The sequence below is a fragment of the Amia ocellicauda genome, unplaced genomic scaffold, assembly GCF_036373705.1.
Source record: "Amia ocellicauda isolate fAmiCal2 unplaced genomic scaffold, fAmiCal2.hap1 HAP1_SCAFFOLD_46, whole genome shotgun sequence".
NCBI classification, from domain to species: domain Eukaryota; kingdom Metazoa; phylum Chordata; class Actinopteri; order Amiiformes; family Amiidae; genus Amia; species Amia ocellicauda.
In genome coordinates this window covers 306,586-326,206 of record NW_027102982.1, presented here as the reverse complement: position 1 = coordinate 326,206, position 19,621 = coordinate 306,586, and the positions used below count along the sequence as shown (strand labels likewise).

Genomic DNA, 19,621 nt, shown 5'->3' with positions numbered 1-19,621 from the left:
AAGTTACCCAGGAGACGTAAAAGCTTGCAGCACCAGGTATTTCCAGGAGGTCTCACATTCAAGTACTGACCAGGTCCTGCCCCGTTTAGCTTCCGAGATCTGACGAGATCGGGCACGTTCAGGACGGTGTGGCCGCAAGCCGAGATGTCTGGCTGCATGATGTCTCTTAAAGGCTGGCGGGTATTGACGGAATTTCCAGCAAAAAAAAAAAAAAAAAAAATAGAAAAATGGAGGGAAAAATATCAGTGCAGGAAAGGGTGTTGAAAGTAGCCGGGTACGTGTACAATTCTTCAATTATATCTCCTGGAGACAGAAAGAGAGTATTAAGAGCTACGATGAAGTTACCCAGGAGACGTAAAAGGCTTGCAGCACCTGGTATTTCTAGGAGGTCTCCCATCCAAGTACTGACCAGGCCCTGCGCCGTTTAGCTTCCGAGATCTGACGAGATCGGGCGCATTCAGGACGGTGTGGCCGCAAGCCAAGAGGCCTGGCTGCATGATGTCTCTTAAAGGTTGGCGGGTATTGACGGAACTTCCAGCAAAAAAAAAAAAAAAAAGAAAAATGGATGGAAAAAAATCAGTGCAGCAAAGGGTGTTGACAGTAGCTGGGTACGTGTACAATACTTCAATTATATCTCCTCCAGACAGATAGAGAGTATTAAGAGCTACGATAAAGTTACCTAGGAGACGTGAAAGCTTGCAGCACCAGGTATTTCCAGGAGGTCTCACATTCATGTACTGACCAGGTCCTGCCCCGTTTAGCTTCCAAGATCTGACGAGATCGGGCGAGTTCAGGATGGTGTGGCCGCAAGCCGAAAGTCCTGGCTGCATGATGTCTCTTAAAGGTTGGCGGGTATTGACGGAACTTCCAGCAAAAAAAAAAAAAAAAAATGGATGGAAAAATATCAGTGCAGCAAAGGGTGTTGACAGTAGCTGGGTACGTGTACAATACTTCAATTAAATCTCCTCCAGACAGATAGAGAGTATTAAGAGCTACGATAAAGTTACCCAGGAGACGTAAAAGCTTGCAGCACGAGGTATTTCCAGGAGGTCTCACATTCATGTACTGACCAGGTCCTGCCCCGTTTAGCTTCCGAGATCTGACGAGATCGGGCGCGTTCAGGATGGTGTGGCCGCAAGCCGAAATGCCTGGCTGCATGATGTCTCTTAAAGGCTGGCGGGTATTGACGGAACTGCCAGCCAAAAAAAAAAAGAAAAATAGAGGGAAATATACCAGTGCAGCAAAGGGTGTTGAAAGTAGCCGGGTACGTGTACAATTCTTCAATTATATATTCTCCAGACAGAAAGAGAGTATTAAGAGCTATGATGAAGTTCCCCAGGAGACGTAAAAAGCTGGCAGCACCTGGTATTTCCAGAAGATCTCCCATCCAAGTACTGACCAGGTCCTGCCCCATTTAGTTTTTGAGATCTTCCGAGATCGGGCGCGTTCAGGACTGTGTGTCCGCAAACCGAGAGGCCTGGTAGCATGATGTCTCTTAAAGGCTGGCGGGTATTGACGGAACGTCCAGCAAAAAAATAAAAAAAAATAAAAAAAAAATAGAAAAATGGAGGGAAATATATCAGTGCAGGAAAGGGTGTTGAAAGTAGCCGGGTACGTGTACAATTCTTCAATTATATCTCCTGCAGACTGAAAGAGAGTATTAAGAGCTACGATAAAGTTACCCAGGAGACGTAAAAGCTTGCAGCACCTGTTATTTCCAGGAGGTCTTACATTCAAGTACAGACCAGGTCCTGCCCCGTTTAGCTTCCGAGATCTGACGATATCATGCGCATTCAGGACGGTGTGGCCGAAAGCCGAGAGGCCCGGCTGCATGATGTCTCTTTAAGGCTGGCGGGTATTGACGGAACTTCCAGCAAAAAAAAAAAGAAAAAAGAAAAATGGAGGGAAAAATATCAGTGCAGCAAAGGGTTTTGAAAGTAGCCGGGTACGTGTACAATTCTTCAATAATATCTCCTACAGACTGAAAGAGAGTATTAAGAGCTATGATGAAGTTACCCAGGAGACGTAAAAAGCTTGCAGCACCTGGTATTTCCAGGAGGTCACCCATCCAAGTACTGACCAGGCCCTGCCCCGTTAGCTTCCGAGATCTGATGAGATCGGGCGCGTTCAGGACGGTGTGGCCGCAAGCCAAGAGGCCTGGCTGCATGATGTCTCTTAAAGGCTGGCGGGTATTGACAGAACTTCCAGCAAAAAAAAAAAATGGAAAATGGAGGAAAAATATCAGTGCAGCAAAGGCTGTTGAAAGTAGCCGGGTACGTGTACAATTCTTCAATTATATCTCCGGCAGACTGAAAGAGAGTATTAAGAGCTACGATAAAGTTACCCAGGAGACGTAAAAGCTTGCAGCACCTGTTATTTCCAGGAGGTCTCACATTCAAGTACAGACCAGGTCCTGCCCCGTTTAGCTTCCGAGATCTGACGATATCATGCGCATTCAGGACGGTGTGGCCGAAAGCCGAGAGGCCCGGCTGCATGATGTCTCTTTAAGGCTGGCGGGTATTGACGGAACTTCCAGCAAAAAAAAAAAGAAAAAAGAAAAATGGAGGGAAAAATATCAGTGCAGCAACGGGTTTTGAAAGTAGCCGGGTACGTGTACAATTCTTCAATAATATCTCCTACAGACTGAAAGAGAGTATTAAGAGCTATGATGAAGTTACCCAGGAGACGTAAAAAGCTTGCAGCACCTGGTATTTCCAGGAGGTCACCCATCCAAGTACTGACCAGGCCCTGCCCCGTTAGCTTCCGAGATCTGATGAGATCGGGCGCGTTCAGGACGGTGTGGCCGCAAGCCAAGAGGCCTGGCTGCATGATGTCTCTTAAAGGCTGGCGGGTATTGACGGAACTTCCAGCAAAAAAAAAAAATGGAAAATGGAGGGAAAAATATCAGTGCAGCAAAGGCTGTTGAAAGTAGCCGGGTACGTGTACAATACTTCAATTATATCTCCTCCAGACAGATAGAGAGTATTAAGAGCTACGATGAAGTTTCCCAGGAGACGTAAAAAGCTTGCAGCACCAGGTATTTCCAGGAGGTCTCCCATCCAAGTACTGACGAGGCCCTGCCCCGTTTAGCTTCCGAGATCTGACGAGATCGGGCGTGTTCAGGACGGTGTGGTCGCAAGCCAAGAGGCCGGGCTGCATGATGTCTCTTAAAGGCTGGCGGGTATTGACGGAACTTCCAGCAAAAAATAAAAAAGAAATAAATAGAAAAATGGAGGGAAAAATATCAGTGCAGGACAGGGTGTTGAAAGTAGCCGGGTACATGTACAATTCTTCAATTATATCTCCTCCAGACAGATAGAGAGTATTAAGAGCTACGATAAAGTTACCCAGGAGACGTAAAAGCTTGCAGCACCAGGTATTTCCAGGAGGTCTCACATTCAAGTACTGACCAGGTCCTGCCCCGTTTAGCTTCCGAGATCTGACGAGATCGGGCGCGTTCAAGACGGTGTGGCCGCAAGCCGAGATGTCTGGCTGCATGATGTCTCTTAAAGGCTGGCGGGTATTGACGGAATTTCCAGCAAAAAAAAAAAAAAAAAAAATAGAAAAATGGAGGGAAAAATATCAGTGCAGGAAAGGGTGTTGAAAGTAGCCGGGTACGTGTACAATTCTTCAATTATATCTCCTGGAGACAGAAAGAGAGTATTAAGAGCTACGATGAAGTTACCCAGGAGACGTAAAAGGCTTGCAGCACCTGGTATTTCTAGGAGGTCTCCCATCCAAGTACTGACCAGGCCCTGCGCCGTTTAGCTTCCGAGATCTGACGAGATCGGGCGCATTCAGGACGGTGTGGCCGCAAGCCGAGAGGCCTGGCTGCATGATGTCTCTTAAAGGTTGGCGGGTATTGACGGAACTTCCAGCAAAAAAAAAAAAAAAAAGAAAAATGGATGGAAAAATATCAGTGCAGCAAAGGGTGTTGACAGTAGCTGGGTACGTGTACAATACTACAATTATATCTCCTCCAGACAGATAGAGAGTATTAAGAGCTACGATAAAGTTACCCAGGAGACGTGAAAGCTTGCAGCACCAGGTATTTCCAGGAGGTCTCACATTCATGTACTGACCAGGTCCTGCCCCGTTTAGCTTCCAAGATCTGACGAGATCGGGCGAGTTCAGGATGGTGTGGCCGCAAGCCGAAAGTCCTGGCTGCATGATGTCTCTTAAAGGTTGGCGGGTATTGACGGAACTTCCAGCAAAAAAAAAAAAAAAAAATGGATGGAAAAATATCAGTGCAGCAAAGGGTGTTGAAAGTAGCCGGGTACGTGTACAATTCTTCAATTATATATTCTCCAGACAGAAAGAGAGTATTAAGAGCTACGATGAAGTTCCCCAGGAGACGTAAAAAGCTGGCAGCACCTGGTATTTCCAGAAGATCTCCCATCCAAGTACTGACCAGGTCCTGCCCCATTTAGTTTTTGAGATCTTCCGAGATCGGGCGCGTTCAGGACTGTGTGTCCGCAAACCGAGAGGCCTGGTTGCATGATGTCTCTTAAAGGCTGGCGGGTATTGACGGAACGTCCAGCAAAAAAAAAAAAAAACAAAAAAAAAAAAAAGAAAAATGGATGGAAAAATATCAGTGCAGCAAAGGGTGTTGACAGTAGCTGGGTACGTGTACAATACTTCAATTATATCTCCTCCGGACAGATAGAGAGTATTAAGAGCTACGATGAAGTTCCCCAGGAGACGTAAAAAGCTGGCAGCACCTGGTATTTCCAGGAGGTCTCACATTTAAGTACTGACCAGGTCCTGCCCCGTTTAGCTTCCGAGATCTGACAAGATCGGGCGCGTTCAGGACGGTGTGGCCGCAAGCCGAGATGTCTGGCTGCATGATGTCTCTTAAAGGCTGGCGGGTATTGATGGAACTGCCAGCAAAAAAAAAAAAGAAAAATAGAGGGAAATATACCAGTGCAGCAAAGGGTGTTGAAAGTAGCCGGGTACGTGTACAATTCTTCAATTATATCTCCTGGAGACAGAAAGAGAGTATTAAGAGCTACGATGAAGTTACCCAGGAGACGTAAAAAGCTTGCAGCACCTGGTATTTCTAGGAGGTCTCCCATCCAAGTACTGACCAGGCCCTGCACCGTTTAGCTTCCGAGATCTGACGAGATCAGGCGCATTCAGGACGGTGTGTCCACAAGCAGAAAGCCCTGGCTGCATGATGTCTCTTAAAGGTTGGCGGGTATTGACGGAACTTCCAGCAAAAAAAAAAAAAAAAAAAAAATGGATGGAAAAATATCAGTGCAGCAAAGGGTGTTGACAGTAGCTGGGTACGTGTACAATACTTCAATTATATCTCCTCCAGACAGATAGAGAGTATTAAGAGCTACGATAAAGTTACCCAGGAGACGTAAAAGCTTGCAGCACCAGGTATTTCCAGGAGGTCTCACATTCATGTACCGACCAGGTCCTGCCCCGTTTAGCTTCCAAGATCTGACGAGATCGGGCGAGTTCAGGATGGTGTGGACGCAAGCCGAGACGCCTGGCTGCATGATGTCTCTTAAAGGTTGGCGGGTATTGACGGAACTTCCAGCAAAAAAAAAAAAACAAAAAAAGAAAAAAGAAAAATGGATGGAAAAATATCAGTGCAGCAAAGGGTGTTGACAGTAGCTGGATACGTGTACAATTCTTCAATTATATCTCCTGGAGACAGAAAGAGAGTATTAAGAGCTACGATGAAGTTACCCAGGAGACGTAAAAAGCTTGCAGCACCTGGTATTTCTAGGAGGTCTCCCATCCAAGTACTGACCAGGCCCTGCCCCGTTTAGCTTCCAAGATCTGACAAGATCGGGCGCTTTCAGGATGGTGTGGCCGCAAGCCGAGAGGCCAGGCTGCATGATGTCTCTTAAAGGCTGGCGGGTATTGACGGAACTGCCAGCAAAAAAAAAAAGAAAAATAGAGGGAAATATACCAGTGCAGCAAAGGGTGTTGAAAGTAGCCGGGTACGTGTACAATTCTTCAATTATATCTCCTGGAGACAGAAAGAGAGTATTAAGAGCTACGATGAAGTTACCCAGGAGACGTAAAAAGCTTGCAGCACCTGGTATTTCTAGGAGGTCTCCCATCCAAGTACTGACCAGGCCCTGCCCCGTTTAGCTTCCGAGATCTGACGAGATCGGGCGCATTTAGGACGGTGTGGCCACAAGCCGAAAGGCCTGGCTGCATGATGTCTCTTAAAGGTTGGCGGGTATTGACGGAACTTCCAGCAAAAAAAAAAAAGAAAAAAAGAAAAAAGAAAAATGGATGGAAAAATATCAGTGCAGCAAAGGGTGTTGACAGTAGCTGGATACGTGTACAATACTTCAATTATATCTCCTCCAGACAAAGAGAGAGTATTAAGAGCTACGATAAAGTTACCCAGGAGACGTAAAAGCTTGCAGCACTAGGTATTTCCAGGAGGTCTCACTTTCATGTACTGACCAGGCCCTGCCCCGTTTAGCTTCCGAGATCTGACGAGATCAGGCGCATTCAGGACGGTGTGGCCGCAAGCCGAGAGGCCTGGCTGCATGATGTCTCTTAAAGGTTGGCGGGTATTGACGGAACTTCCAGCAAAAAAAAAAAAAAAAAAGAAAAATGGATGGAAAAATATCAGTGCAGCAAATGGTGTTGACAGTAGCTGGGTACGTGTACAATACTTCAATTATATCTCCTCCAGACAGATAGAGAGTATTAAGAGCTACGATAAAGTTACCCAGGAGACGTAAAAGCTTGCAGCACCAGGTATTTCCAGGAGGTCTCACATTCATGTACTGACCAGGTCCTGCCCCGTTTAGCTTCCGAGATCTGACGAGATCGGGCGCGTTCAGGATGGTGTGGCCGCAAGCCGAGATGCCTGGCTGCATGATGTCTCTTAAAGGCTGGCGGGTATTGACGAATTTCCAGCAAAAAAAAAAATAGAAAAATGGAGGTAAAAATATCAGTGCAGGAAAGGGTGTTGAAAGTAGCCGGGTACGTGTACAATTCTTCAATTATATCTCCTGGAGACAGAAAGAGAGTATTAAGAGCTACGATGAAGTTACCCAGGAGACGTAAAAAGCTTGCAGCACCTGGTATTTCTAGGAGGTCTCCCATCCAAGTACTTACCAGGCCATGCCCCGTTTAACTTCCGAGATCTGACGAGATCGGGCGCATTCAGGACGGTGTGGCCACAAGCCGAAAGGCCTGGCTGCATGATGTCTCTTAAAGGTTGGCGGGTATTGACGGAACTTCCAGCAAAAAAAAAAAAAAAAAATAGAAAAATGGAGGGAAAAATATCAGTGCTGGAAAGGGTGTTGAAAGTAGCCGGGTACGTGTACAATTCTTCAATTATATCTCCTGCAGACTGAAAGAGAGTATTAAGAGCTACGATGAAGTTACCCAGGAGACGAAAAAGCTAGCAGCACCTGGTATTTCCAGAAGGTCACCCATCCAAGTACTGACCAGGACCTGCCCCGTTTTGCTTCCGAGATCTGACGAGATCGGGCGCGTTCAGGACGGTGTGGCCTCAAGCCAAGAGGCCTGGCTGCATGATGTCTCTTAAAGGCTGGAGGGTATTGACGGAACTTCCAGCAAAATAAAAAAGAAAAAAGAAAAATGGAGGGAAAAATATCAGTGCAGCAAAGGGTGTTGAAAGTAGCCGGGTACGTGTAGAATTCTTCAATAATATCTCCTCCAGACTGAAAGAGAGTATTTAGAGCTACGATAAAGTTACCCAGGAGACGAAATAACTTGCAGCACCTGATATCTCCAGGAGGTCACCCATCCAAGTACTGACGAGCCCTTGCCCCGTTTAGCTTCCGAGATCTGATGAGATTGGGCGCGTTCAGGACGGTGTGGCCGCAAGCCAAGAGGCCTGGCTGCATGATGTCTCTTAAAGGCTGACGGGTATTGACGGAACTTCCAGCAAAAAAAAATGGATAAAGAAAAATGGAGGGAAAAATATCAGTGCAGCAATGGGTGTTGAAAGTAGCCGGGTACGTGTACAATACTTCAATTATATCTCCTCCAGACAGAAAGAGAGTATTAAGAGCTACGATGAACTCACCTAAAGGATTATTAGGAACACCATACTAATACTGTGTTTGACCCCCTTTCGCCTTCAGAACTGCTTTAATTCTACGTGGCATTGCTTCAACAAGGTGCTGAAAGCATTCTTTAGAAATGTTGGCCCATATTGATAGGATAGCATCTTGCAGTTGATGGAGATTTGTGGGATGCACATCCAGGGCACGAAGCTCCCGTTCCACCACATCCCAAAGATGCTCCATTGGGTTGAGATCTGGTGACTGTGGGGGCCAGTTTAGTACAGTGAACTCATTGTCATGTTCAAGAAACCAATTTGAAATGATTCGACCTTTGTGACATGGTGCATTATCCTGCTGGAAGTAGCCATCAGAGGATGGGTACATGGTGGTCAAAAAGGGATGGACATGGTCAGAAACAATGCTCAGGTAGGCCGTAGCATTTAAACGATGCCCAATTGGTACTAAGGGGCCTAAAGTGTGCCAAGAAGACATCCCCCACACCATTACACCACCACCACCAGCCTGCACAGTGGTAACAAGACATGATGGATCCATGTTCTCATTCTGTTTACGCCAAATTCTGACTCTACCATCTGAATGTCTCACCTCTTTTTCCTATTTGTAGTGGAGATGAGTGGTACCCGGTGGGGTCTTCTGCTGTTGTAGCCCATCCGCCTCAAGGTTGTACGTATTGTGGCTTCACAAATGCTTTGCTGCATACCTCGTTTGTAACGAGTGGTTATTTCAGTCAAAGTTGCTCTTCTATCAGCTTGAATCAGTCGGCCCATTCTCCTCTGACCTCTAGCATCAACAAGGCATTTTCGCCCACAGGACTGCCGCATACTGGATGTTTTTCCCTTTTCACACCATTCTTTGTAAACCCTAGAAATGGTTGTGCGTGAAAATCCCAGTAACTGAGCAGATTGTGAAATACTCAGACCGGCCCGTCTGGCACCAACAACCATGCCACGCTCAAAATTGCTTAAATCACCTTTCATTCCCATTCAGACATTCAATTTGGAGTTCAGGAGATTGTCTTGACCAGGACCACACCCCTAAATGCATTGAAGCAACTGCCATGTGATTGGTTGATTAGATAATTGCATTAATGAGAAATTGAACAGGTGTTCCTAATAATCCTTTAGGTGAGTGTATATGTATGTATGTGTATGTATGTCCAATTGCTTTGACAATACAAATGAAATGAATTGAGAGAGAGAGAGAGAGAGAGAGAGAGAGAGAGAGAGAGAGAGAGAGAGAGAGGAATATGAGCTCCTAAAAAACATTTGTTTTTATACATAAGCGGATTTAATTTGTCATTTACAAATGAATATATAGCACTATAAACATACACAGAAGACATGGAATAGAAATTCAGAAGAAAAAGTATTCAAAAAATAATAATTTTAAGAGAAACACAAAAAGAAGAAAGCAGAGAGACAGTTCAGGAAGAAAAGTCAGAAAAGAAAAGCTGAAGACAAGAATTGGAGGTAAGACCTTTCACCTATAGAGACAAATAATTAAACAAAAAAATATGTATTAATAAAATAAATAAGCATTCTCAGTAGTTGACTCAGCCAATGAAAATGCAGAGCTCCGATTTGAATAGAGTGACAGTAGGAGAGAGCCCAACTGCCACTGAGACTGATACAAATCTATCGAACAGCAGTCTGACTGCAGAGCTGCCTTTTGAAATCCGATACCCTGAAGACATTCGCTCTGCACAGGCTAAGAAGGACTACAAACAAGCTGTGATGAGAGCATCTCCTGAGACCCTCATCCTAGACTACACCGGTAAAGGAGAAAACAGGGTCAAGAACAATCTACTGTTCTACACCGCCTTTCACAAAACCCTGTGCCAGACATACCCCAATAACAACAAGAGGGGCATTAGCAGAGGCAGGCAGATCTCAGTGCTGGTAGAGAAAGACACAGACAGTGTGATGCTCACTTTTAATGTATACCACAACGGGACCATCATGGTGCAGGGCAGCGAGAGCAGCCTGGACCAATTAGCTCTCGGCTTCCACACCTCAAAGCAGCAGACTGAGGTAGAGAAACAAGAGCCAGAGCCGGCCACCCTGCAGTCTGCCCCCAGCCACACGGAGCCTGACAGTGCCCCATCTCCCACAGACTGCCCCCCTGTCTCCCCAAAACTCTCCAGCAACATTAAAACACTAAAGGAATGCCTATCAGTGCTGGAGCTGGAGTTTGCGGAGTTCAGGGAGCAGACCTTGAGCACCCTGGCCCAGACCTCCTTGTGTGATCAGCTCCGGGATGAGATGCACAGACTAAAGATGCAGCACAAGGCTGAGATCCATGAGCTGAGAGCAGCAGTGAGAGACCTGGAGGAGCAGAGCCAAACCCTGAGGACGGAGCTGCGCAGAGCGAGGGAGGAGCTGACCTGGACACCCCAGCACAGCTAGCTGAGGAGCCTGCAGAGCCAGCTGGAGGAGCTAAGAGAGGAGCTACACATCACTGGAGCACAGAGACTGCACTGCACTGACCCCACAACACCTCCAACCCCTGACGCACCCACTGATCCACCCACACTCCCCACCACTCCTGACACACCCACTATCACCAGACCTGCCACTAATACACAACCCCCTGAAACGCCACTCCCCCAAAACACACCCGCTGCCCCCACCACTCCCGACGCAAACCCGGAGTGGCAGGTCAATGCAGAGGTGGTCATTCTGAGCGAATCCAATGGGAAGTTCCTGGTTGAGAGGCGCCTCTTCCCTGGGCGAAAAGTGAAAAAGCTTTGGTGCTCCACAGCACAGAGAGCCCTGGAGCTGCTCTCCAAGAGGAGGCTTTGCCAAGTCAAACACATCCTCATCCACACCGGCACTAACGACCTGAGTGCCCGCAGGGGCGATGTGGCCTCAGCCCTGAGACAGGTAGCAACGAAAGCCACAGAGGAATTCCCAACTGCCAAAATTTCCATCTCCACACTGCTGCCCCGCACAGACGTGCCCCTGCACATCATCCAGGCCATCAACGCAGAAGTGTCCCGAAGATGTGCCCTCCTCCCCAACGTCCACCTGGCACACCACTGAGACATCCAGCCACATCACCTGTATGACCACGTCCACCTCAACAAGACGGGTGTGAGGATCATCTCAAAGGTCCTCAAGGACACAACCCTGGGCCGAAACCCCACACACCCCCACCTCGAGACCAGGAGCAAACCCCCCAGCCCCCGGCCACATCCCCAGCCACCGGCTCCACCCCAGCCCCAGCCCCTGAGACCCCGCGGCCCCATTCCCCACCCCCCCATCCCCAGAGGGCCCGTCCAGCACAGCAGAGCGGACAGCCGGGGACCAGCACAGCCACACAGCCACGCAGCAGCGGCTTCCAGAGCCTGGAGGCCCGATGCTGCCCAGCTGGCCCAGATAAGGCAACTCCTCAGTGTCATCTGTTCCACACTGCTGAGTTAACTGAGCCTCAACACACATATATATGGTTGTGGAGATGGAGAGTAAGAAAAAATGTGATTTAATTATTCTGATATTTTGATGCAAACATAAAATCTTTGAGTGATTATTATGTATATCCATATATAATTATTAATAGTAATATAATATCAGTTGTAGACCACAAATTAAACTTTCTTATGTAGAAGAGACAAGTATAATAAAATATATTAACATGTCCTTTAAAATAAGCAGTTGGAATATGCAGGGTTTACGCTCCTCAACTTTTGGAATGAAGAGCACAGGCCCTGAACTGATCAACACTGTAAATAGTTCAGATGTTTTCATTCTTGTAGAGACTTGGTGCTGTGCAGATATGTCTATACACTGGATGGATACAATGGATACAGGGAGCTGATTGTGCCCTCCTATAAAAAACCCAAAGTCAGGTGTGGCAGGGCCTCGTGGGGGATTATCGTGTGGTACAGGGAGGAGCTCCGAGCAGCCCTATGCCCAGTACAGAGAGGAGACACACACCTGTGGATGAAAATCAGAAAAGACACCCTACAAAATAACACAGATATATACCTATGTGCAATTTATATGCCACCCGCAGACTCCCCCTACTATAATGAGGAAGGCTTTCATGAGCTTCAAAACGAAATCTGCCACTTCCAGACCCTGGGCTCTGTACTGCTGTGTGGCGATCTCAATGCCAGGACTGGCAGAGAGATGGACTACATCAATACAGAGGGGAACACACACCTGTTCGGAGACTCCCCGCTGTGCCACACACACACCTCCACACTGACACAGCCACGACAGCGTGGTAAACAAGAGCAGGAAGCAGGTAGTGCGCCTATGTAAAAGCCTGGGTCTATATATCATCAATGGCAGGACCAGGGGGTACTCTCTGGGGAGATTCACATACTGCTCGGCTCTGGGCAGCAGTGTGGTGGACTACGCCATAACTGACCTGGACCCACAAGCCAACAATGCGTTTATAGTCAGACAACAATCTCCACTATCAGACCACAGCCAAATAACACTTTACCTAAAAAGATCAGCGCAGCCACAAGTCAGAGCCAAACTTCCCACAAAACTGGTCTCCCTGCCACCCAGTTAGAGATGGTCAGAGCCCAGCACAGAGAACTACACAAGAGCCCTGAATAGTGATGAGATTGAAAACATGTTAGACAGATATCAATCCTCACACTATCAAATAAACCAAAACGGAATAAACTCAGCCACCAAAACACTGAATGAAATATTTGAGAGACTGGCTTTAAAATCAAACATTAAAACAATTAAAAACCAAAATATGAAATCGTCTAAAAGAAAAAAAGAACAGTGGTGTGACCAGGAGTGTGAAACTTCTAGGAAACACCTGAGACATCTCTCCAACACTAAACACAGAGAGCCCGACAACCAGGAGGCTCGCCTCAGCTACTGCCAGGCCCTGCGGCACTACAAGCAACTCCTCAGTAAGAAAAAAGACCACTATATGGGCAGAATAAATACCCCAAAAACAAAAAATGAAATACCAATTCAAAATGGAGAAATCTGGAAAACACACTTTGAAAAACTTTACCAAAATGTTGAAAACAATCCAAAGCCAGAACAGGTTAAAATATTAAAAAACCTAAATAAATTGGAAGAAATCATTAAGAATAACCAAAATCCCTTAGATAACCCATTTACAATACAGGAACTAAAACATCAACTCAAAATCCTCAAACCCAGGAAAGCCAGCGGCCCCGACAGCATCAGCCCTGAGATGCTGAAGCACAGCAGCCCGCAGCTGCAGGAGGCTCTGCTCAAACTCTTTAACCTGGTGCTGAGAGCCGGGTGTTTCCCTGAGGTCGGGAATCAAGGATTGATCACCCCGATTTTTAAAAGTGGAGACAAATTAGACCCCAATAACTACTGGGGCAGCTGTGTGAGCAGTAACCTGGGGAAGGTGTTCTGCAGTATCATCAACGCCCAGATACTGGCCTTCCTTACCAAGCACAGTGTCCTGAATAAGAGTCAGATTGGCTTCCTACCAAAACACAGCACAACCGATCATATTTACACTCTACACACCCTCATAAATAAATATACCCAAAACAATAAAGGAAAAATATTTGCCTGTTTTGTAGACTTTAGAAAGGCATTTGACTCAATCTGGCACAAGGGATTATTTTATAAACTTCTACAGAGTGGTGTAGGGGGTAAAGTTTATGACATCATTAAATCAATGTATTCTGAAAACAAATGCGGAGTTCAAATTGGCAACTCAAGAACAGAGTTCTTCACTCAGGGGCGGGGAGTGAGACAGGGCTGCAGTCTGAGTCCAACACTGTTCAACATCTACATCATCGAGTTGGCCACAGTGTTGGAGCAGTCTGACGCCCGCAACCTAACTCTCCATGACACAGAGATCAAGTTCCTGCTCTATGCAGACGACCTGGTGCTGCTGTCGCCCACAGAGCAGGGGCTTCAGCAGAACCTGGCGCTGCTAGAGCAGTACTGTCAGAAATGGGCCCTGGCAGTCAATCTGGACAAGACCAGAGTTATGGTTTTCCAGAAAAAAGCCCCATCTCAGGGAAACAGGTACCGCTTCACTCTGGGCAGCACTGGATTAGAGCACTGCACCAGATACAACTACCTTGGCCTGACCATCAGTGCGTCAGGGAGCTTCAGCCTGGCTATAAACGCATTAAAAGACAAGGCACGCTGGGCATTTTATGCCATAAAGACACAATTTGGGAAAACAACAATACCAATAACTATTTGGATTAAAATATTAAACTCCATCATCCAACCAATCCTGCTATATGGGAGCGAAGTGTGGGGTCCCCTCATGAACCTCAATAACAACAATTGGGACAAAAGCCCCATGGAAATATTCCACCTAGAATTTAATAAAAACATCTTACACGTACACAGAAACGCCCCCACGGCTCTGAGGCTCACAGAGCCCGAACACACAATGACCAAAACAACAACAATTGGGAAAATTGACATGTACCTGAAAAGCAAATACACAAAAGATTAGAGACACGAATTAGAATTACAAAACAAATTGGAATGCTACCGGGCCCTGAATAGAAACATTACATTGGCTGAATACTTAAAAATCCAAAATATAAAAGAGAGACAAAATCTAACTAAATACAGGCTCAGTGACCACAGCCTCGCCATTGAAAAAGGCCGCTACAGAAAATTCTGGGTTGCCAGAGAAGAGCGGCTGTGCAGCCAGTGTGACCTAGGGGAGGTCGAAACACAGGCGCATTTCCTGCTGTCCTGCCCTAAATACACAAAAATCAGGGAGACATACTTTAAAATATTAAAAATGCATATCCCTGAGTTCAGCATGATCCCCGATTGCTGCAAACTCCCCGTCCTGCTGGGAGAGGAGGAGCGCACTGCCTTCTTAGCAGCGCAATATGTATCCACCTGCCACAGCCTGCGAGACAGTGTGTAGACACCAGCCTGTGGCACTCCATTTGCAAAACAAAATAAAAACAGTGATTTTTCTGATGTCATGACACAAATTTTGATACAAACAACAAATATGGTTTATATCCTACTTAATTTTATTTCAATGTGTACTATATTTGTTCCACTGAATCTTGTATTGCAATGTTTTGTCTTGATTGATAGAACATTTGTATCTGCTTTGGCAATATTGTGATAGATCATGCCAATAAAGCACCTTTGAATTGAATTGAAATGAATTGACAGACAGACAGACACACGCACACACACACACACACACACACACACACACACACACACAGAGCCAGCCAGCCAGACAGCCAGCCAGCTCAGCCATGACATCACGAGCCTCTCTCAGCTGACAGCTATGACATCACAGAGCACGTACATTCCGTTGCTTGCCGTCTGTCAACCACTCAGTCACTGCCAGCCAGACTGGCTGGCTGGCTGGATGGGGGGGCTGCTTGCTGCTGCTGCGTATCTTAGCAAGCTAATTTGCCTGACCGGCCTTCCTACTCCTATGCCCAAATGCCCACCTAAGCCCGATCTGCTGTTCACCTGGATCACAGCTCCGCCCCAACAAGGCAGATCCTCCCAAAAATGGTACAAACTGATCCACGTTCCCCTCCACGGAAAGCTTTAGCCCAAAATAAGGGACACATTCTGTAACAACATAACGAATGCCCACCCAACCTGTGACAAAACTGAGAAAAAAGAAAAACGCTCAGTCCTCCTGGTGGAGGGACACACAGCCACCCTGGCTGCCCAATATGTCAGCGCCTACCACAGCCTGAGGGACACAGTGACACACGAGCACCGGCTGTAAATATAATGTAAATACTCGTTTGTAATGCATGTCATTGTATTTCAAAAAGGAATCTGGAAATAGTAAACCTATTTTCTTTATTTGAATGTATTAAAGATCACATTTTATTACATTTTCTTTTTCTGTACTTCATTACATTATATTGAGATTCATAATTCTATTATTTATTTTCCGTATGTATGTATGTATGTATGTATTATTGTATGGAAGGAAAGTTAGAAATTATTTTCTCAAACCTGTTTTTCTCTCTTGTATACTTAAGAAAGATAAGGTCAAGCTAGAAGGTCAGGAGGCCATAAGGTAGTTTGATTTCTGTTTGTTATTTACGATGAGAACCTTGGAGACAATGTCAAAAGGTATGACCTACGTGCCTGTTCCTTAAAACCATGTGTAGATCTATGAACTCTGTTCTATAATGAAATATGTTCTGCTTAGTTAGCCTTTAAGATAACATAGTAATGATTTTCTAGCATGTATGTATGTATGTCCAATTGCTTTGACAATACAAATGAATTGAATTGAGAGGGAGAGAGAGAGAGAGAGAGAGAGAGAGAGAGAGAGAGAGACAGACAGACAGACAGACTGACAAACACAAACAGACACACACACACACACACACACACACACACACACACAGACACACACACAGCCAGCCAGCCAGCCAGCCAGCCAGCTCAGCGATGACATCACAAGCCTCTCTCAGCTGACTGCTATGACATCACAGAGCATGAACATTCCGTTGCTTGCCGTCTGTCAACCACTCAGTCACTGCCAGCCAGACTGGCTGGCTGGCTGGATGGGGGGGCTGCTTGCTGCTGCTGTGTACCTTAGCAAGCTTATTTGCTTGACCGGCCTTCCTACTCCTCTGCCCACATGTCCACCTATGCCCGATCTGCTGTTCACCTGGATCACAGCTCCGCCCCAACAAGGCAGATCCTCCCAAAAATGGTACAAACTGATCCACGTTCCCCTCCACAGAAAGCTTTAGCCCAAAATAAGGGACACATTCTGCCCAATATGTCAGCGCCAACCACAGCCTGAGGGACACAGTGACACACGAGCACCGGCTGTAAATATAATGTAAATACTCGTTTGTAATGCATGTCATTGTATTTCAAAAAAGGAATCTGGAAATGGTATACCTATTTTCTTTATTTGTATGTATTAAAGATCACATTTTATTACATTTTCTTTTTCTGTACTTCATTACATCTTATTGTGATTCATAATTCTATTATTTATTTTCCGTGTATATGTATGTATGTATGTATTGTGACAAACCAAGGGGCAGGGTCATACATGGCAGATATGTCAGGCCAGGTCTGCTGCAAGGTGTGTACTCTAGGGTAGAATACCGACCCTAGGCAACTACACTCCCCAGAAACCCTCAGGCAGCCATTCTAGCACCTAATGTGGTCACTTGGTGTTACTTCCTCAATTATTCACCAGGTATATAAGGCGGGCCTGAGAGAGAGAGAAGTGAGAGACAATAGGGTGAGTTATCTGGAAAACAGAGGTAGCTCATAAGGAGAAAGCCAAGACTTATTTATTCCAGACTTTGTTTAAAATAGAATGATTATGTAAGATTAGTTACAACTCCAGTGTGAGTTAGGTTTTGTTTTCAGATTTGTTTTGTTTGAAGTAAACATACAGGCACAGCCCTGTATTTGCAACCTCCTCCCTGGGTCATGACTGGTTTTTACTCCTAAGAAGATCACAGAGAAGACCCGCACATGTGTACAGCCAAGGCGTTTTGTCACATTTGGTGTAGAATGCGGGCAGCACCTCATGAAACCCAGACTGGCTGAGTGAATTTTTTTATCCAAAAAAAAAAAAACTACAGGCTGTAATAGCCCAACAGGAAGCGACCAGGGTGCAGCAGGTGGCTCACCAGGATGCTATGCGGATGCATCAGGAAGCACTGCAGGTCCAGCATGATACAAATAAAATGTTTAGAGAAGAGCAGGAAAAGGTGACTAAAGAGCTGAAAGAGAGTGTTGAAGCACTTGCAACCAGGATTGGGCCACAGGGGGCTGCAACCCATTCCACTCCCCGCACCAATCACTTTCTGCAGAAAATGACAAAACAGGACGATGTTGAGGCCTTCCTTATGACCTTTGAGAGGACAGCGGAGAGAGGGATGTCCAAAAGATTCCTGGGCAGGGCTTGTGGCACCTTATCTGGCAGGGGATGCACAGAAAGCGTACTTTGATCTGGAGCTGAAGGACGCCCAGGACTATGATAAATTGAAAGCGGAGATAATGACCCGATTGGGCGTGACCACCGCAGTGAGGGCACATCGGTTTCAGCAGTGGGCCTACCAACCAGGACAACCAATCCGAACGCAGATGTTTGATCTGATCCATCTGGCCAGGAAATGGCTACAGCCAGAGGTCCATTCATCAGCCGAGGTGGTGGAGGCCATAGTCCTTGACAACTACCAACGCTGTTTGCCCAAGGACGTTCGACGCTGGGTTGGCCAGAATGAGGTGCTGTCCGCTGACACCTTGGTGGCCATTGTAGAGCGGTTCTATACAGCCGGAGCAGCAGAGCATGTACCGGAGGTTAAAAACTCGTTCCCCAGGCCATGACGAACCAGCGGACCGGGTAAGATGGTTCCAAAGTACTCTGGGAAACATGACGCGCTGGGTTGGAAGAAAAGAGCAAGACTGGGGGGGGCAAAGGTGGGGCCTAAAGCCGAGACTAAGGGTTATAGGGAGTCACCATCACAACCAATTGTCTGCTACAATTGTGACAAAGTAGGACATATTGCGGCCCACTGCCCAGGTAGAGAGGAACCAATGCAATGTAATGTGTGTGATATGGGGAAAGAGAAACCGGTATTTTATGCCTGCCCTGTTGGGACGGATGTTTTCATAGGCGGAGTACCTAATCCAAAACACATGTGTACAGTGATAGTCGATGAGAAAGAAGTGGCTGCTCTACTCGACTCTGGCAGTATGGTTACACTGGTCACAGAAAAATTAGTAGCGACCAACAAGCTGGATAGACATCAGGAGCTCAGTATCACATGCACACATGGTTACACACGACCCTATCCCACAGCCCTTGTAAACATACAGACAGAGGCCGGGAAACTAGATTACGAAGTCGGTGTGGTTCCCAACATGCCATATGATGTGATACTGGGACGATATTTTCCTAATTTTGGAAAACTAGATAGAAAACATAGTAAATTGGAAATGCACACTGAAAACTGTAAGCCAGAAGTTGCCTCGATCCCACAACTAGAGCTAAAAGTAGACCTGGTTCCAGTTGAGTCGACAGTGAAGGTTTTGGTTGGGGAAAATTAAACTGAAAACATAGGGGTGGAATGTAGTGACGTAGATGACCCTATGGAGGGTGAGGAACCCAGCACTAGCAGGGTGGGTGAGAATCCATTCATAGAGACCCCTGAAGCTGACAATGTAGAAGTGTCAGTGTTAGAGGGACTCCCCACTGATTTTGGCAGCGCACAGGTGCGAGATCTCACTCTACACTATGCTAAAGAAAATGTGAAGGTAGTAAATGGGACCCCTATGACTACTGCAGACCCGCCAACAGCTTATCCTTATTTTATGGTAAAAAATGACCTATTGTACCGTGTAAATAAGATAGGGGTGGACATTGTGGAGCAATTGCTAGTTCCCACCCCATTCAGACGAACAGTTCTCAATCTGGCACATGGGCATATCCTGGGGGGACATCTGGGGATGGACAAAACCAAGGATAGACTCCTGAGGAGGTTTTACTGGCCAGGCGTACATGCAGACGTGACAGAACATTGTAGCTCATGTCCTGAATGTCAACTACATGCTCCTAAACCAGCCTTCAGAAGCCCACTGGTCCCTTTGCCCATCATAGAGACCCCCTTT

General features: G+C 46.3%; 7 non-coding genes and 13 pseudogenes across 7 annotated transcripts; all 20 read right to left on the bottom strand.

Moving 5' to 3' along the window:
• Positions 1-21: 21 nt before the first annotated feature.
• On the bottom strand, positions 22-140 carry LOC136736315 (uncharacterized; annotated as a pseudogene).
• A 220-nt stretch (positions 141-360) lies between these two features.
• LOC136736169 (5S ribosomal RNA) lies at positions 361-479 on the bottom strand. Its single transcript, XR_010811608.1, has one exon. It is a non-coding gene; the product is annotated as a 5S ribosomal RNA (ribosomal RNA).
• Positions 480-693: 214 nt separating this feature from the next.
• Positions 694-812, bottom strand: LOC136736512 (uncharacterized; annotated as a pseudogene).
• A 209-nt stretch (positions 813-1,021) lies between these two features.
• LOC136736502 (uncharacterized) lies at positions 1,022-1,140 on the bottom strand (annotated as a pseudogene).
• Positions 1,141-2,031: 891 nt separating this feature from the next.
• Positions 2,032-2,149, bottom strand: LOC136736139 (5S ribosomal RNA). The gene has a single exon (XR_010811577.1). It is a non-coding gene; the product is annotated as a 5S ribosomal RNA (ribosomal RNA).
• A 544-nt stretch (positions 2,150-2,693) lies between these two features.
• On the bottom strand, positions 2,694-2,811 carry LOC136736138 (5S ribosomal RNA). The gene has a single exon (XR_010811576.1). It is a non-coding gene; the product is annotated as a 5S ribosomal RNA (ribosomal RNA).
• A 211-nt stretch (positions 2,812-3,022) lies between these two features.
• LOC136736285 (uncharacterized) lies at positions 3,023-3,141 on the bottom strand (annotated as a pseudogene).
• Positions 3,142-3,361: 220 nt separating this feature from the next.
• Positions 3,362-3,480, bottom strand: LOC136736309 (uncharacterized; annotated as a pseudogene).
• Positions 3,481-3,700: 220 nt separating this feature from the next.
• On the bottom strand, positions 3,701-3,819 carry LOC136736168 (5S ribosomal RNA). The gene has a single exon (XR_010811607.1). It is a non-coding gene; the product is annotated as a 5S ribosomal RNA (ribosomal RNA).
• Positions 3,820-4,033: 214 nt separating this feature from the next.
• Positions 4,034-4,152, bottom strand: LOC136736511 (uncharacterized; annotated as a pseudogene).
• Positions 4,153-4,709: 557 nt separating this feature from the next.
• On the bottom strand, positions 4,710-4,828 carry LOC136736482 (uncharacterized; annotated as a pseudogene).
• Positions 4,829-5,038: 210 nt separating this feature from the next.
• On the bottom strand, positions 5,039-5,157 carry LOC136736405 (uncharacterized; annotated as a pseudogene).
• A 213-nt stretch (positions 5,158-5,370) lies between these two features.
• LOC136736035 (uncharacterized) lies at positions 5,371-5,489 on the bottom strand (annotated as a pseudogene).
• Positions 5,490-5,715: 226 nt separating this feature from the next.
• On the bottom strand, positions 5,716-5,834 carry LOC136736209 (5S ribosomal RNA). Its single transcript, XR_010811646.1, has one exon. It is a non-coding gene; the product is annotated as a 5S ribosomal RNA (ribosomal RNA).
• A 209-nt stretch (positions 5,835-6,043) lies between these two features.
• Positions 6,044-6,162, bottom strand: LOC136736183 (5S ribosomal RNA). The gene has a single exon (XR_010811622.1). It is a non-coding gene; the product is annotated as a 5S ribosomal RNA (ribosomal RNA).
• A 224-nt stretch (positions 6,163-6,386) lies between these two features.
• Positions 6,387-6,505, bottom strand: LOC136736566 (uncharacterized; annotated as a pseudogene).
• A 215-nt stretch (positions 6,506-6,720) lies between these two features.
• Positions 6,721-6,839, bottom strand: LOC136736358 (uncharacterized; annotated as a pseudogene).
• A 210-nt stretch (positions 6,840-7,049) lies between these two features.
• Positions 7,050-7,168, bottom strand: LOC136736190 (5S ribosomal RNA). The gene has a single exon (XR_010811628.1). It is a non-coding gene; the product is annotated as a 5S ribosomal RNA (ribosomal RNA).
• Positions 7,169-7,385: 217 nt separating this feature from the next.
• Positions 7,386-7,504, bottom strand: LOC136736406 (uncharacterized; annotated as a pseudogene).
• A 215-nt stretch (positions 7,505-7,719) lies between these two features.
• LOC136736612 (uncharacterized) lies at positions 7,720-7,838 on the bottom strand (annotated as a pseudogene).
• Positions 7,839-19,621: the final 11,783 nt, after the last annotated feature.